The following is an 18077-nucleotide window of genomic DNA, read 5'->3' on the forward strand; positions in this document are numbered from 1 at the left end:
GAGTTTTTCTGATGCAAATAATTATCTTACGCATATGAGTATAACAAAAAATATTTTCTATTATTGCAAATTCATATTGCAGGAACTCGTATCATAAGTCAAATAAATTTTTAAAATTGTCATATCAGATTCAAAATAAAATCTTTAACATATAATAAACTAGACTTAAACCATAATTTTTTAGCCAATCATATACTAAAGTAAAATTAAGCTTGACCTGACTTATTCTCACTCTTAAGTATTTGTGATTAGAGAATTGTTCTTTCCTCTCGATTTTTTTCTATTAAAAAAACTTTAATTTAGGTTATCATTATTCTCTCACTCTTAATTCTCATAGTTGAGTTTAGTTCATCATGCAACGAAGAGAGAAAGAAAAGCCCTGGTTTAAAGATCCTCTGGATTTGGACATTCGGAACCGCCGCTAGTACCTTTCTTCTACTTCAATTCCATCCTCAATCATTCTCCTCCACACAAATTACTCACACTCTTTCTTTTTTCTTGTTGCAGTACTCATTGCGAATGTGATGAGAACCGGAATACGGGACTTTCAATCTGCTATGAAAGCTGAAGAACAAGAGCAACAGCAACAGCAACAGAATGATTCTGCAACGGTTGTTGATTCTCGTTTTCCGGAGGAGAGGATAATTGAAGACTAATTCAATTTGTATTGAGTGTTTGTGTTTTGATATTCACCGGCTTTTATTTTGTGATTGTGTTTAAACTTGTTGAGTATAAATGGGCACGCAAGGTGTTTGATGAATGTCCTAGCTGAAAACTTTACTCGGAAGCTGAAACTTATGTTTGTGGCTACTGTTAATTTCTTTTGTGCTGTTCTGAATTTTTTAAATTTATTTAGTTTCAGATTCATCCATGCATTGCGAAATTAACATCGTTATTGCCATTACTATTTGAATGTCATACTGAAACGGAAAGAAGAACCATGTTAACATTTTACTATTTGAATGTCATTTTGATATACTTATTATATTAAAGCTAAATTGATATAGTTTTATAATATCAATGATCAAATTAGATATTTACTCTGCAATTACTATTTTTGAAATTAGAGTGGTGTTAATGCTGAATAGACTTTAAATTAAAATAGAATTGCACTAAAGAGTTATAGTTAGAGATGTACAAAAAAAGATGTTGTATTTGTTTGAATGATCGGGAATCAATTAGCCATCTCTTCATCTAGTACTGTTATTTTTGGAAAAAATGTGTTAGTGTCCGTGTTCGAAATTTATATTGATATTTGTGATTATGCTTAATTTATTTTTTTAAATCATTATTAATATCGACGTGTTAGTGTTGGTGTAATATTTTCGATATATGTGTTTCATAGTGCTAAAGATTTCAAGTTTAGGTATGGGACCATGCGGCCCGAGATTAACGATGTTTATTAAACTATATGCAAGGTTAAAGAGAAAATATCTCATGGCACGAGAAGTTGCTACAAAAGATTATAATAAGATGAGTTAAAAAATTAATTTCAAACATTTCTTATTAAGTATTCATTATAATTGATTATACTTTGGTTTTAAAGATTTTTGCTAAGGCATAGTGATTTTAAAAGCAGTTTTAAAAACATATGAAGTTTGGAAATGTGTGTGAGCGTGCGTGCCCCTAATGACACACTTAATATTACATATGAGTTTTTAGTATATAACATTATTTTTTGTTGATGATTTTTAGCATTTGATTTTTTTCACCAATCATCAAAAACTTATTGTTTATTGATTTATTTCAAAATTTCTTTTTCATTTGATAATGTTTATGATATTTTTGATCTCTTTGTTATCGTCAAAACCTTGTTATACTTGTTCAGCCAATAAAATCACATGTATTTATCAAGAGCATATATTGTAGGTCTTCCTAAGACGTGCAAAGTTGCCCTGCAACACATGCTACAATTTGGATATTGCCCCACTAGTTAAAGAATTTGTTGGAGATCGGAAACTTTGATAGGAGAAGTTTTATTCTCATTTTCTTCCATTGTGACCTTTAAATGTGGTTGTCTTACTTGTTAGAGTTGAGAGAGAGAGAGAGAGAGAGAGAGAGAGAGAGAGAGAGAGAGAGAGAGAGAGAGAGAGAGAGAGAGAGAGAGAGAGAGAGAGAGAGAGAGAGAGAGAGAGAGAGAGAGAGGTTCCCATATACAACGTCAATTGATTTGGATGGGATTTTTGTACTCATATATAGGGTGTGAATTGAGATCTAATGGTGAATTCTTGCTGAGAGTCGGTGACGGGTGTAACACTATAAACCCCGAAACTTATATAAAAGAATTACTCGACAATTTAAGGTGTCACTACGAAAACTAACCAACAAAACTTTCAAAATATTTATCAACATCCATCGAAATTAAAATAATAACAGCTTCAAATTAAACTTCTCAAATAAAGTATTAAACTTTAACAACATAATTCGATACCAACTTAAACATAACAAACGCCATGTTCCCGATGTTATAAGATCAAAGCACTAAAATCACTAAATTGCCATAAAATGATAAGTAAATGAAGAAAAGATCCAACAAGCAACCTTCCACTCACAACAACTTTACTCTTGACTATCTACAAGATGTCCATGGTGGAAAATCTGAAACAAAAGAGGTGAGAATAAACTTCATATAAAAACAGTGTAAAGAATGCAATGGTAGATAAACATATAACATATCATACATTCAATACACAATCAACACCGTCACAGTCTCACACCTAACTCACAATAATATACACATAGATGCAATGCAACTCACGACACAACGTGACACTATGCATGTGGTACCAACTCAATATTTGGTTCTTTCAGGAACCAAGTCCCCTTTTTGAATTCGTGAGCCCCATTCTAAGCTCCAAGGCCCCTTCTAAGCTTGGGACAAGCCACTCTTCCCCCTTTCTAAACTAGCATACATGCCTCTTTCAACGACACGACACAATGATGCATGTCAATACAAAGTCAATGCAACTATAATAACAATGCTTATGGTCCCCCTTTTGACAATAACCAACATGCATTGACATATAATAGTAATTCCCCATTCTGAACTACTATTCGACTATCATAACAACAATGCATACAAGTATACAAACAGTCCCCCCTTCTGAACTGTTTACCATCATGTAAACAATACATAATTAATCACCATATAATCATGCAATTAATCATAACACTTTACATAATTCCGAATAGTACATGACAACATCCATTAATCACCAAAACGACACATTCTCACACAAATTAACTCGAAACGGTTCAATTATGCATTGTAACCCTCGCTAAGCGAACAAAGTAGCTTGCTAAGCAAAATTCATCCTCGTTGAGCGAGCATCTCAGAACCTAGAACCCTCGCTCTGTCACTTTGTCTAAGCGAACCCAGTAGCTCGCTAAGCGAATTTTATCCTCGCTAAGCGAGATCGCTTAGATAGAACCTGTAAAATACAATTTTCCACCATTAGAGCCCCACTAAAGCTCCGATTTCGACCCCAATTGATCCCAAATGCATGAAATTCAATCATACATGTTAATATAGTATTAAAAAACTCAATTAGGAATATGTTAACATATATTAGATCGATTTAATTTAAAATCATCATCACCTTCAACAATTGCAACCCAACTCATAAGAATACCAATTTTCATAATTCAATCATATAGTTTCACATGGAATTAACATAAATTCACAGAACATCAATCATAACATAATATACATGTATTCATAATCAATAGTTCACACATAATCAATAATGACAAAATATGCGAAAACCTAGAAGAGGATTTAGGAGTCCTCACTAACCTTCATCAATTACACCAATATACAAAGCAGTTCCCGCTACGTCAGATTCCTAACAGCAATTCTGAATTTGATTAAGGTTGATGGTTTGAGTTCTTCCCTCTTCAAGCCCTAGTCTCTTTTCTTCAAAATTCTAACTTTACGTATTCTTCCCTTAAAAGCTCCACTAATCCCATTTTTATTTCTAAAAACTTAATCTAACTTTTTTACTAATTACACTATGGTTCAACTCCTTTTATAATTCTCAACACTTCCCTTATTTCTTCTTAGTTTCTATTTTCCACCAAAATCATATATTTTTATTTATTTTAATTAATTAAAAATGATTTTTAATTCTAGTTATTTTAATCGTTCTATCAATCCACCAATATTCTCACTATATTCCACCATACCCCACACACATACAACTCGTAATATATTTAATTAAAAACATACCACATACTAAATAATTAAATAAAAATACGATTAATTTGAGAAAATAAATTAATCAAATTTCAGAGTATTAAGACGGGTTTATAATAGGTTTGTAAGGTTTGGATTCCTAAAATCTTATCATGAGTATACTTATCTCAGAGGACAAATGTTTACATATCCTTATTCGTCTTGATCCTATGGTTAAGTTTGATTCGTGGAGAATAACATCTCTTAGTTATTTGGATCGTTTACCTTGTTGGACCTTCATCGATGGATTTCGGCCCAGTCCAAAACACCTTCTAAAGAGTATTAGAGTTTTTACTTTACAAATTGATGATATGGACTTCTTTCCCATGTAACAAAATTTTTACAATGACAATTGATGATTAAAGTTGAAGTCAATATGTTTGGTTTTATTTTCGAAAATAGTCAAAACTAATTTTAGTGATGTATAATTAATTTTAATATATTTGATTTTCCTAAGTTGGATTAATATTGTCTCGACTTTATTTTGTTAGAAATAAAAACTATAATTTTTATTTTTACAATTATATTTTACCTTTAAATATTTTGTTCAATTATATATATATATATATATATATATATATATATATATATATATATATATATATATATATATATATATATATATATATATATATATATATAGAGAGAGAGAGAGAGAGAGAGAGAGAGAGAGAGAGAGAGAGAGAGAGAGAGAGAGAGAGAGAGAGAGAGAGAGAGAGAGAGAGAGAGAGAGAGAGAGAGAGAGAGAGAGAGAGAGAGAGAGAGAGAGAGAGAGAGAGAGAGAGAGAGAGAGAGAGAGAGAGAGAGAGAGAGAGAGAGAGAGAGAGAGAGAGAGAGAGAGAGAGAGAGAGAGAGAGAGAGAGAGAGAGAGAGAGTTTAATTGAAATACACTGACAGTGTAAAAGGATTTTACACCGTCAGTTAATCATAGACGTCGGATATTAAAAGAAGTTTGACTTTTATTTTAAAAATCTATAAAGTAATACAAACAGATGATGGTGATGAATCGACGGTGTAAAACTTTTTACACTGATAGTGTATAGTAATTAATCTCATATATATATATATATATATATATATATATATATATATATATATATATATATATATATATATATATATATATATATATATATATATATATATATATATATATATATATATATATAATATATATATATAATATATATATATATATATATATATATATATATATATATTATATATATATATATATATATATATATATATATATATATATATATATATATATATATATATTATATATATATATATATAAACTCAATTAATTCGTCCTGTAGAGTTAGACATTTGTTTATTACCATACCATCGTGTTTCCAACACACCATTTGGTGGACATGTCCCCATCTTAACATAAGTTTCTTATTTTTTAGTTTTTAAATAATAGTGTCAAAAAAATAAGAAGAAGAAAATGTGCATATTTTGGTTGAAAAGCAATTTGGTCAGTTTACTACCTTTAAGGGTGACGTTTAGTAAGGAATTGTTTTTTCTGAGTTGCTTCCACACCTTAATAAAAAATCAAAACTATTTATGAACCACAAATATATGTTTTCAGACGCATTTTATCTTGTAGTTAGACCTTAATTCTATACATTTTTGTATAACTTATGAAAATATATTTTTAGAAGAATTTTTAATCAAAAACGTGTTAAACTCTTGTCCTTTTTCTTTTTCATCATTTTCAACATAGTCTCTTATACTCTCAAACTCTCTCAACTCACTTTCAAGTTTCTACTCTCAACGTCCAATAAATCAAACTACTCAATATCAAACTCACATTGGGTAAGTTTTTTTATTTCTCTATACATTTGATTTCTAGATACACGAAATTGTAGAAATTGAACATTTGATTATGGAATAGGTCATTTAGAAACGCTATTAAACTGAGCAATGTGTTTGAGAGGTAGTTTAGATGACCAATTTATTTTGAGAAAATTAGATTTCCATGCATTTATGCCATTTTCGTATTACTGAGTTGTAGGTCAATACAGAAATGCACTTCCGTATTTGTCCCAAACTTGATTTTCCAAAAATACGGAAGTGCGTTTATGTATTTTGTCTATCTATATTGTTTGGCTTGATTTTCATTGTGTTTCATTCGAGTTTCATTATTTCTACAACACAATGCTTCTGTTGTTTTATTATAGGCAACATGGTTTATAACCAAGATCGAATAAGGCTCGGCAGAGTGTAGCAACATGCATCGAGTCGTAGGAAAAGATCCTGACTCTCACAATCACCGGTTGGTTCTAGTTCGGTTGATGCAGAGGCGCCAACTTCTGGTATTCATGCATCTTCGACTTCGTTTTCCCAAAGGAGACAGGTGACACCTCCTGATGCCCCAGAATCCCCACATGTCCAGGTTGACGCGCCCTAGGTTGAACTATTGAAAGAAATTTCTTTGCCCTAGCAGAGGTTTTATGAGTAGTTTGCTGAAGATGGAAAGAGTTGTGTTCAGGTAGCGTGTGCAAATGACATAGATTCTATTTCCAATGCTAGGGAATGATTCATCATTAATGTGGCTCTTTCTTTTAATTGGGCAGACAATATTTTTGTTACCTTTTCCACTCCACATTAATTGCCATAATTTCTCAAGAATCCATATCCCTAATTTCCCTCTTACATATTCAAATTGATTATCACTCAAATCCCTTGCAAACTTGTCAGCTGCTTGTATTTCATGCTTTAGAGCTATGAATTTGTCTTCCACAAATTTTCTAATGGAGTGATGACAGCAAATAATGTGTTTGGTCCAACTATGCTGAATAGAATTTTTGGACATAGTTGTAGCATTCAGGTTGTCATAATACAATGTCATGACATCGTGTGTGACATTGTATGCAATCATCAGTAGTTCCAACCAACCCTGTTGAGAACAGTTGCTACCATCTGCTATATCTTCAGCATAAACTCCATTTTCATCTCTCAAATGTGTAGGAGCAGGTGTCCTTTCACTCTCCATCTCAATCTTCTCAACATTGCTCTTGGCACTTTTGCTTTGAGATAGATACATAGGCCCTTCTATTTGCTTGACTTGTAGCCCAAGTCCAACAGAGCTCTTTCCAACTTCAGGCTGCATATGACTAGTAACATGTTCACCCATCTGATCCAACCTCCTATCTATTTGAGCCATCATGAGCTTTTCTTCTTTGAAATTGATGTTAAGTCTGAGCTCCTGGTGTGACATCCTTGTCTGACATTTCCCACAGACTTGTCTTTCATCACTCTTGAGAGTCCCTCTAGCATATATACTCGTCTTCATTCCTTTGACATATGTACACTTTGAGGAATAACCAATTTGAGAGTTCCACATGTAACAGTTGTCTTTGGTCCTGATTCCTTTCATGATCACTTCATTGTCTTTGTTAGTAATCAGACATTCAATTTTGGTGAAGTTAACATTCAGACCTTGATCACATAGTTGACTGATGCTTATTAGATTTGAAGTCAAACCCTTAACCAGTAGGACCTTGTCAAGTTTAGGCACTCCAGGGAAATCAAGCTTGCATATCCCCTTGATTTCACCCTTTGCTCCATCACCAAAGGTTACATAGCTTATGGCATGAGGATGAAGTCCAGTTATCAGGTCTTTGTTTCCAGTCATGTGTCTGGAACATCCACTATCAAAATACCACTCTTCTTTGGCTGAGACTCTGAGGGGAATGTGAGCTATTAGACTGGTAACATTAGTTTTAGGAACCCATTGCTTCTTGTTGACAGGCCTGTGTTGTTTGGGTCTGGGTTGATAGTGAGTCTGATGATGAACAGGGCTAGGATAACCATACAACTTATAGCAGAAGGGCTTCAGGTGACCAAATTTCCCACAGTAATGGCATCTCCATCTTTGGTATTTCCCTTTCTACTGTCTTTTGTTCTAGTGTTGTGACATATGATGTGACATCACAGGTTTGCTTTTACTATGGCTGCACTTTGGTTTGGCTTGAGGTTTGCAACCAGTGTAACCGCACTCAGGCTTAGATTCATTATATCCAATGCCAGATTTATCTCCTGTTATTTGTCCAGTTTGGAGAATCTTGTTTAGGGAGTCAGATCCATTGTTTAACATTCTTACATACTTGGTCATCTCTTCTAGTTTAGAATTCAAGAACATAGCTTCAGTTTTTAACTTGGAGATGGTTTCCATATGGTCTGCATTCTCATTCTCCAGCTGTACTATCTTCTAGCTTTCAACTTGTTGACTTTCATCTATCCTGGCCTTCAGAACCACTGCTTCTGTTTTTAACTTGGAGATGGTTTCTAAGTGTTCTACCTTCTCATTCTCAAGTTGAGTAATTTCTTTCTTCTGGATCTCAACCTGTTTACACAACTCTACACTTTTGTGACACAACTTTCTGTAGGTAGTGGCCAACTCTTCAAAGGTTACTTCATCATCACTTGAGTCTTCATCAGAACCCCATCTTCCAGTCAAGGCAGTTACTGGATTTGCAGATTCTTCTGTTTCACTCTCATCAGACCAAGTGGCAGCAAGACTCATCTTCTGTTTCTTGAGGTAGGTTCACATTCAGTCCTAATGTGTCCATACCCATTACATTCATAGCACTGAACTTCTTTTCCTTCTTTGGGCTTCTCATCTGACATTGCTCTTCTTCCATCATTGTTGGATTTACTAATGTCAGATGAGATGTTCTTGACATTTGCCTTAGATCTTACATCCATCTTTTTCAACAGTCTGTTGAAATGTCTTCCCAGCATTGCTACTTCATTAGCCAAATCGTTATCACCATCCTGACTATTTTCCTCTTCTGTGTTTGACATGAAGGCCATGCTTTTGGTTTTCTTTTCAGAACCATCATTCAATCCCATCTCAAATGTTTGAAGGGAACCAATTAGCTCATCAACCCTCATGTTGGAGATATCTTGAGACTCTTCAATGGCAGTCACCTTCATAGCAAATCTCTTAGGGAGTGACCTGAGTATTTTTCTTACCAATTTTTCATCTGACATCTTCTCTCCTAGGGCTCCTGAGGCATTAGCAATTTCAAGGATACTCATATGAAATTCATCAATATTTTCATCTTCTTTCATCCTTAAATTTTTAAACTTGGAGGTGAGCAACTGTAGTCTAGACATCTTTACTCTAGAGGTGCCTTCATGAGTGGTCTTGAGAATGTCCCAAGCATTTTTAGCCACTTCACAGTTGTTAACCAACCTGAAAATATTCTTGTCTACTCCATTGAATATTGCATTCAATGCTTTGGAATTTCCAAGGGCTAGATCATCCTCCTCCTTGGACCATTGTTCTTCAGGTTTCTTATCAGTTGTGGCCTCTCCTTCTTTAGTAATAACAGGATGTACCCAGCCTATTAACATAGCCTTCCAAGCCTTGTTATCAAGAGATTTTAGGAAATCTACCATTCGAGGTTTCCAATAGTCATAGTTAGATCCATCCAAAATTGGTGGCATGTGAACAGATCCTCCATCTCTCTCCATTGTACCAGAAAGTATTGTTCCTAGATCTCACCCAGAACCAGAGCAGAATTCCTTCTCTGATACCAATTGAAATTCTGGTATCAGATATGAGATGTCGAAGGTAATGTCACGACACTAATATCTGAGTAATGCAAACAGGATAAAGATAGAGAGTAGTAATGTAAGAGACACAAGCAATTGTTAACCCAGTTCGGTCCAACTCACCTACATCTGGGGGCTACCAAGCCAGGAAGGAAATTCACTAAAATAGAACCAGTTCAAAGACTCTCCATACACTTCAACAAGTTACAGTCTTTCTCACTTAATCTCTACCCGAGCAATTTCTACCTAAGCATTCTTAGATATGAGAACCCACTCACTTCCCTACAATCACACATGTGATTTTAAATAACAATCCCTTGAGAAAAGAAAACACTTTTCAATAACACACACTTGATTTTACTTCACAGTTTCAATCAAGTAGACACACTCTTGATCTTGCTTAATAACTTTGATCAAGAAGACACACACTTGATCTTGCTTCACAACTTTGATCAAGTAGACACACACTCTTGCTTAACAGCTTTAGAGTGACAAATTACAACCACAAATCAGACCAATTCAATCATCTAAAGATGACTTGAATGGCTTACAAGTCTCACGACTAAACAAGACACAAACCCTAACTCTCTCTCTATATTTCACTCAGTATTGGTTGTGTGTTCAATCAGGTTTTCCAAGTCCCTTTTTATAGAAGCTTTCAGTTGGGCTTGGACATCTTGAAAACCCTAAAACTATTTTCAATCAAATCTTCTCATGACAGCTGGTTAGATCTCCTTGGAAAATAAGTAAATCAGGTTGTAATCAATGATTGAATGCGCCTGCAAATCAGATCTTCAATCATACAAAGATTGCCATTAATTGTGAAATCAAAAAACACCAGACATTCATACTGAATGTTCTGTGTATAGGATGTCATGACATCGGGTCTGACATCCTGGAACAATCCTGCATAATTCCATAATTCCTTTTATAATTTCCAGCAGGTACAAACATATCAGATGCCATGACGTTGTGTATGACATCCTAAAATAATCCTGCATAGTTTCCATTTAAACTCCAGCAGGTACATAATATCAGATGCCATGACATGGTGTATAACATTCTGAAACAATCCTGCATAATTATGTTTCTTAAGCTCCAGCAGGTACATAGGATATCTCATGTTAAGACATCACACACAACATCTTGTGAACACTCTTTGTTTTACCAAAATTGCTACCAACACTTAGAACCAACAAGTTTATTGAGAGATGGCACTCTGAGACGTCATATTTTCATCTTCCACATGGTAAGATGTCTATCATATTGGACGATGTGTTATTCCTGTTGCATCTTCCGATAAGGGGAATAACATTATACCACTCTAGGATTATCAAAGAAGAGGTACTAGAGATGATGGTGACCTATTTGGGAGTTGATATAGGGGGTGCTTTAAAGGAGATAGAAGACACACGCGGGTGTCATACTAGGTTTGGATTTCTAGAGAGGTTGTATGCATAGTAGATGAGAGTTGCAAAGCAGACCGATTGTGATAATGAGTAGGTTATGCAGCATAAAGCATATGCATTGAGATCATATATCTTCTAGCATTTCCCAACACATATCTGGTTGTTCATATGTTGATACCCACATTGAGAATATTCCATGTGCTTGCACATTCGTCCCGCTCAGAGGGAATCAGGCGATCGAGCCCTTTAGAGTGTATCTTGACCATACAATAGCAGATGATATACACTTCCATCCATACCACGATCATCGACAGACACAACCCTTGGATGACATAGCCTTTTACTATAGATGGATGACTTGTGGGTTACGTCTGATATATCCACATCTTCATGAGCGCATCATGCGCTAGTTTGAGTATATACAGTTTGTTCCAAGAGACCCCACTGATTTTATTCCTCCTACTGTGGTGTGTGGAGATGTAGATGTCATGTATAATTATTTCCTTAATCATATGATACTGGATGAAGCACGAGGTATCGTAGCTTCTAGTGACCGTAGTTATGCATATGGTGGCTCCGTCTAGTGGTATTACAGAGTGTCACACTTTTATATGACACTAGATGCTTCGAGAGATCCACCTAGACCATCTTAGCAGAAGATTTTAGAGGACGATTAGGATATGGTAGATCATGTTGTTGATGTGTTGTCTGGATGTCTTCATATTATGGATCTTACACAAGCAAGTATAGACTGATGAGTCTTTCTTGAAGGCTCTCTTGGGAGGGACATTGTATATGTCATTCTTAATGATGCACATACGAGATTGCAGTACATGAGGCGGCGAAGGAACATGGTTGTTCGACATACATAGTAGTATATTATTTGTATTAGGCATAGTACTATCGTTTCTAATTTATTTTGATTGCATTATATATCCAGGATTGATTCATATATATATATATATATATATATATATATATATATATATATATATATATATATATATATATATATATATATATATATATATATATATATATATAAACAACATTAAACGAAGAATCGACTGGGTATTAAAAGATAATTAAAGGTCGTTGTTATATTATGATTCTATTTGGTAATTTTTTATTTTTTGAAAGTACTGATAATATGGTAAATATTATGTATTTGTCGTTGTTACGAAATATAAATAAAGTAGGCACATATAGTTGGGGTTCAACTGTTTTGTCCTATCTACATAGTTCGTTGTGTAAAGATGCAAAAAATAAAAATACATGTATGTTTTATTCTTACGCCTATTTGCTACAAGCATGGGGTTGATCGAGAATGTCGTCACTCATCCCGGTCAACGAGAAGCCATTCACATTCCCCTACGCAACAAAGTAAGTTTATCTTAAATCTTCGAATTTGTTAGACTTTATACTACAAGTAATTGTAACTAATATATTTTCAATATTTTCGTTCTAGGTGGTCAATTTTAGGGATGAACTACAACAGGTGTCTCAAACACACTGTAGTAGTATATCGCAATCTTTTAGACCACATTGGACCAGACGATGTATTACTACTAAACAATTCTATTTTTGATTTAATTTTTTTTATCAAATTACATATCCTCTAATCATGTAAATTTCTTATACAGTTTATCTGGAGGCCGTATATGGGTCTTAACCACCAGGTTAACCACGATGACGTGCAGTTTGGACAGCAAAAACAACAATCATCTGATTCACTACTATGGAGATGCACTAGAGTGACCGTGTGAAACTGCAGTTCGACATGCAATAACAAATTCCAGAATCTCTGACGTGTTTGGGAGATTTACATCAACAAAGAGTCGATGGCCAATGAGATTATTCTGATGGGAGAGACTTCGCTAAAAAATGTGTCATTATTGGAGGAATCGACGTAAACACATCTTAAATGAACCAATCATACATGGTGCTAGACCAACTCAATATTATATGACTTGGTTTAGGTCGGTTACAACGCCACCATTTGTGTCTGAGCCAAGATATTTGATTGATCCACGCCAACGACCTTCAGCATTATACGCCCAACAACAAATCCCCGTCCAACAACCAACCTTACACCATTACCAAACCCAAGATGACAAATTTGTCAAATACCATTGGAGCTTATGCGGGACCTTCGCACCAACCACCATTACATCATGTCAACACTCAAAGACCTCAAACACCTCAAGGAAATTGTGGAAGACCTTGAAGACAGACTAATGCACCGGGATGAGGAACAGAGAGACGTTTCGATCGGACGGGTCATTAGTTTTCTTGTCAATTTTTGTGTAGTTTAGCTTTATAACATAATATTATTAATTATTTTCCATTTTCTTTTTTATTTCAATTTCTTTTAATTAGAAGTTAAAAAATTTAAATAAATAAATAAAGGATGTGTCACTTGCAATGACACATTCTCTTAATGACATAATGCATGCATTGGCTTGAGATGCATGCATGAGTCGGTAAGCATAACGCCTTAGTTCAAGTACGAATATGACAGATGTTTTAGAGTGATAATTTTTTTGTTTGAAAATGGTTATATTAATAATTAGTTTAAAAAATATGTTATTTTTATATTATTTTTATAAAAAATGATTATTTAAAAAAATTGAAATTTGATATTTTTAGATCTAATTTAATAATTTCCATGCCGTAGAAGAAGTGTTTGAAATATGAATTTTAAAAAAATAATATCGATAAATTTGAGTTTTTTTTCATGTGTTTTAAGTTTGTGTGTTCTTCATTTTGAAATATGGATTTTAAAAAGAATAAAATTGATAAATCTAATTTAAAATAATATTAATATGGGTTTTAATTTCGTGGTTTAACCTTGATAAAGATGATGAAATCAAAAATTAAAATCTAATAATAAATCAAAAATTAAAATCTAATAATAAATTATTAATAAATTATAATAAGTTAAAATAATATTAATATGAGTTTTAATTTCGTGGTTCAATCTCAATTGTGTTGGGTCATTAACTTTGGGTTGGCATGAGGGAAGCATTCACATCTGATTTTAAGAGCAACACATCTAATGAAAGAGACCGTATATATCAGTTTTTTATTTATAAAATGTTATATTTGTTTTTAACAAATCACTTATAATATAAAAAATCATCACTCATTATTATAAGTAAAATATAAAATTTTAAATTTATTAAATAAATAATACATCAAATTATTATTATTATTATATATCAAATAATCAATTATTCAAAAAAATGTTTTTTTATTTATAATAGAAATCAAAGATTGTACGTATATTATATGAATTGCATTAAAATAGTTTGAATCATGGTGTTCATTTTGTTTGAATCATAGTGTTCATTTTATTAACAGGCTAAATGCCACCACCTAAGTTATGTAATATTGCAAATAAAATTTGCTTTCAACCATGATTTACAATAAAAACAGTGTTAATCATAACTTGGAGGGCATGTAACATACATTTAACAAGCAAAAATACAAGCCTCTTTGAAACACTTTTTAATTTTAATTCTTAAAATTTGTTTTTAAAGAATTATCAAAAATATTTGTTTGATAAACTGCTTTTTAAAAATTGTTTTCAAAATATAAAAATGAAAAAATTTGTTTGATAGTTTAATTTTCAATAATATGTTTAATAAGAGAATACAAATTTATTTAGAAAATATATAATTATTTTTAACTAATAATAAAACATATTTGGTTATCTATAAATATAAATATAATTTAATCACTATTTTTTAATAAAAGATCTAATCATGCATGTCAACTATTTTTTAACTTAATATTAATTGTATAATTAAAAATATATTATTTATATAATAAGAGATTGAGAAATCATTTTGATGATATTTGTAAAACAACTTTTATTACTATTTTTGTTTATAATTAGTAACTTTCTCTTATTCAATTTTATAAGAAATATAAATTATACTATAATATGATTGAAAATTTTAATTCTTATTGATTTTTATTATTAAGTTACTTTTAGTATTTAAGTATTCTTAAAATTACAATTACAATTTTCTTAAGAAATATTGAAAGAGTATTTTTAGGTAAAAGTATTTTATCTTTTTAAATATTTATGTTCATTATCTACTCCAATTAAAAAACAAGTGATAGATTTTAAAAATCGAATTGAATCAATTGATTAAATCAACTGAATCAAGAATTGACAGAGTCATGGATCTAGTTTGTTGTTATTCAGTTTTTGTTTCCATTAAACTTTATTCAAAATTTATATAAATATGTACTTTTTACTATTTTGTTGTATGTAATGACTATATTTAAAATTTTAATTTAAAGAATGAATTCTTGAAATTAGGATACTTTAAAATTAATTATAAAAATATTTTTAAAAATTAATAAACACGGTCATTTTATTAGTATTTTGTATAACAACTTATTATATTTTGGATGGTAATATGTTACTATATTTTATATATGTCAGTAAAACTACTAAGAAAAAATTAGTTATAATGATTAATAAAATCATGATTATAATTACCAAAACTGCCATTAATGAAAATTATAGAAAAAATATCTTTTTTTTGTGTGTTTTCAATTGTGCAATTTGGAAAGTGAAAAGTAAAATAAAAATCAAAACATATCATTAGACTCTGATTGTTGGGAGAGAAACAAGATTCTGATTATTCTGGGGGGAAGGGAAAGACTCAAAATGATAGTAATCTGACTATTCTGGAGGAAAGGGAAAGACTCAAAATGATAGTGATTAGGATTTTCTTTTGTTTCAGTGATAGTGATTAGGGTTTAATTTGCCGATTAATAGTTAATGAAGTAGTTTAAAAGTGTAGCTAGATTATTTATAATGGTAAGTGTTTGTCCTAGTTACCAATTTTGAAATACTCCTACTTCATATCAATGACTTATTTTAAGATGAACCCTACTTCTCTTTTTTTTTTCTTTTCCGTACTTCATTCAAATTAATTGATGGCGGGAATTATTTAATAAACTTTTAATTTAAATTCACTTTGTTTCCTCTATTTAATTTTTTTTGAATTTTTATCACAATTTCAAAAATCAGTTTTTTTTATTCCTCAATTTTATATTATTTTGTTGATTTCTTTTTATTTTTATATAAATGGTAGGGATGATTGGAATAAAAAATTATTTTTGTTAATGTGGCAATGTTGATTGGATAATTTATTAATTAATATATTTTTTAAAATAAATTAAATTTTTTTAATTAAGTTTTTTTAGAAATTAATAGCCCAAAACCTATTTAGTTTCATCATGAACTCAATACTTATGCTATAAACAAAACAAACCCATTAATTGGTGACAAATTCTTGGAGCCAATAAAATTTTAATGCATATTTTTTATAGGTATTTTATGCCACTTTTCAGGTGAATCCAAAGAGTTCTTTTTAAGAGAAACATTTTTCTTGGCAGTTGTTATTGTACTACTGTATTATATCCATGTAGCACCAATTTCCTTATAAGCTGTTTTTTTTACTATTCTTGTCAAGAGCAAAGTGCTTCTAAGTTTATTTAAGGTTTATTGTACATAGCAGTTCAAACTTTAAAAAAACATGCAATGCACAAAAATTTCTTACTAACCTGAACGAGTGCGAATGAAATGTTGGTAATCCAATAGAGTTGGCTTCCTTGCAAGAATAAATTTCAGTAACATAAGACTATAACCTTCGGATTATCGCAAGAGATGGAATGAGACTTGAGTTTATCATAAAATAAAGAAACTGCCAACTAGAATGAAAAAGCCAAATATCTTAGATTCTAATTCATTTCAGTGTCATTTAGATATAATTTAACTTGCATTTAAAATTTATTTTAGCTTGTGTATATAAACTAAAGTTTGGTTTAGTTTGAGATAGATATTCAATATGATTGAATTTCAATTTTTCTGTTAGAGTCTGTTAGAAACTTATCTCTTTCTTTCATCTTCATCTTCTTCATCTTCTTCATCTTCTTCCTCTTGTGCATCAACACTTGATATATAGAGCTCTGATTCGGATCCACGTGAAACACCAAGGGAAACACGAGTGAACGGTGATGCGTGTGTGATTGATTTTGTTTCTTGAGTTCACGTTGAATTTATGATCGGAATCGTAACAAAATCACATTTTTTTTATTCTGAGGGATTGAGAAACACAAGTGTTTGGTGAGATCTGAGTGAATTCTTGCACAAGAACGACGATGAACGGTGGAAACGATGGCTTGAATACGAAGCTTCTAGTATTTGATGAAAAGAATTGGAATCAATGGATGATTCAGATACGTGTGTTGTTTGACGCTCAAGATATTCTTGATCTCGTCAAGGACGATTATGCAGCGGATGCAACTGAGGCACAAAGGAAAACGTATAGAGAGACGAGGAAGAAGGATCATAAAGCTCTGTTCTACATCCATCAATGTGTGGATGTGAATGTGTTTGAGAAGATCGTTGATTCGACAACAGCGAGGGTTGCGTGGGACATACTGGTAAGTTTCTATGGAGGTGATGTATCAATGAAGAAGGTGAAACTCCAGCCTCTATGTAAGAAGTATGAGAATCTCAACATGAAGAACAATGATAAGGTATCTGATTACATTTACAGAGTGATTATGATCATAAATGAGATGAAATCTTGTGGAGAGACTCTCTCTGAACAAATAATCATTGAAAAGATATTGAGATCTCTTACTCCTCAGTTTGATTACATTGTTATAGCAATTGAACATTCTAAGGATCTAAGCACCATGAGGAATGAAGAGTTGTAGAGCAGTCTAGAGGCACAAGAGTTGCGTCTGACTGAGAGAACCTCTAAAATAGAGGTAGAGCAGGCTCTGAAGGCGTCTTCTGGTAAGAAGAATCAGAAGTAGTCTTGGTC

At 32.1% G+C, this 18077-nt stretch overlaps 1 long non-coding RNA gene across 1 annotated transcript; it reads left to right on the forward strand.

Annotated features, from left to right (window-relative positions):
* The first annotated feature begins 222 nt into the window (after nt 1-222).
* LOC127083011 (uncharacterized) lies at nt 223-871 on the forward strand. The gene is made up of 2 exons (XR_007788279.1): nt 223-424; nt 508-871. It is a non-coding gene; the product is annotated as an uncharacterized LOC127083011 (long non-coding RNA).
* Nucleotides 872-18077: the final 17206 nt, after the last annotated feature.

The sequence above is a fragment of the Lathyrus oleraceus genome, chromosome 5, assembly GCF_024323335.1.
Source record: "Lathyrus oleraceus cultivar Zhongwan6 chromosome 5, CAAS_Psat_ZW6_1.0, whole genome shotgun sequence".
In the NCBI taxonomy this organism is placed as follows: Eukaryota; Viridiplantae; Streptophyta; class Magnoliopsida; order Fabales; family Fabaceae; genus Lathyrus; species Lathyrus oleraceus.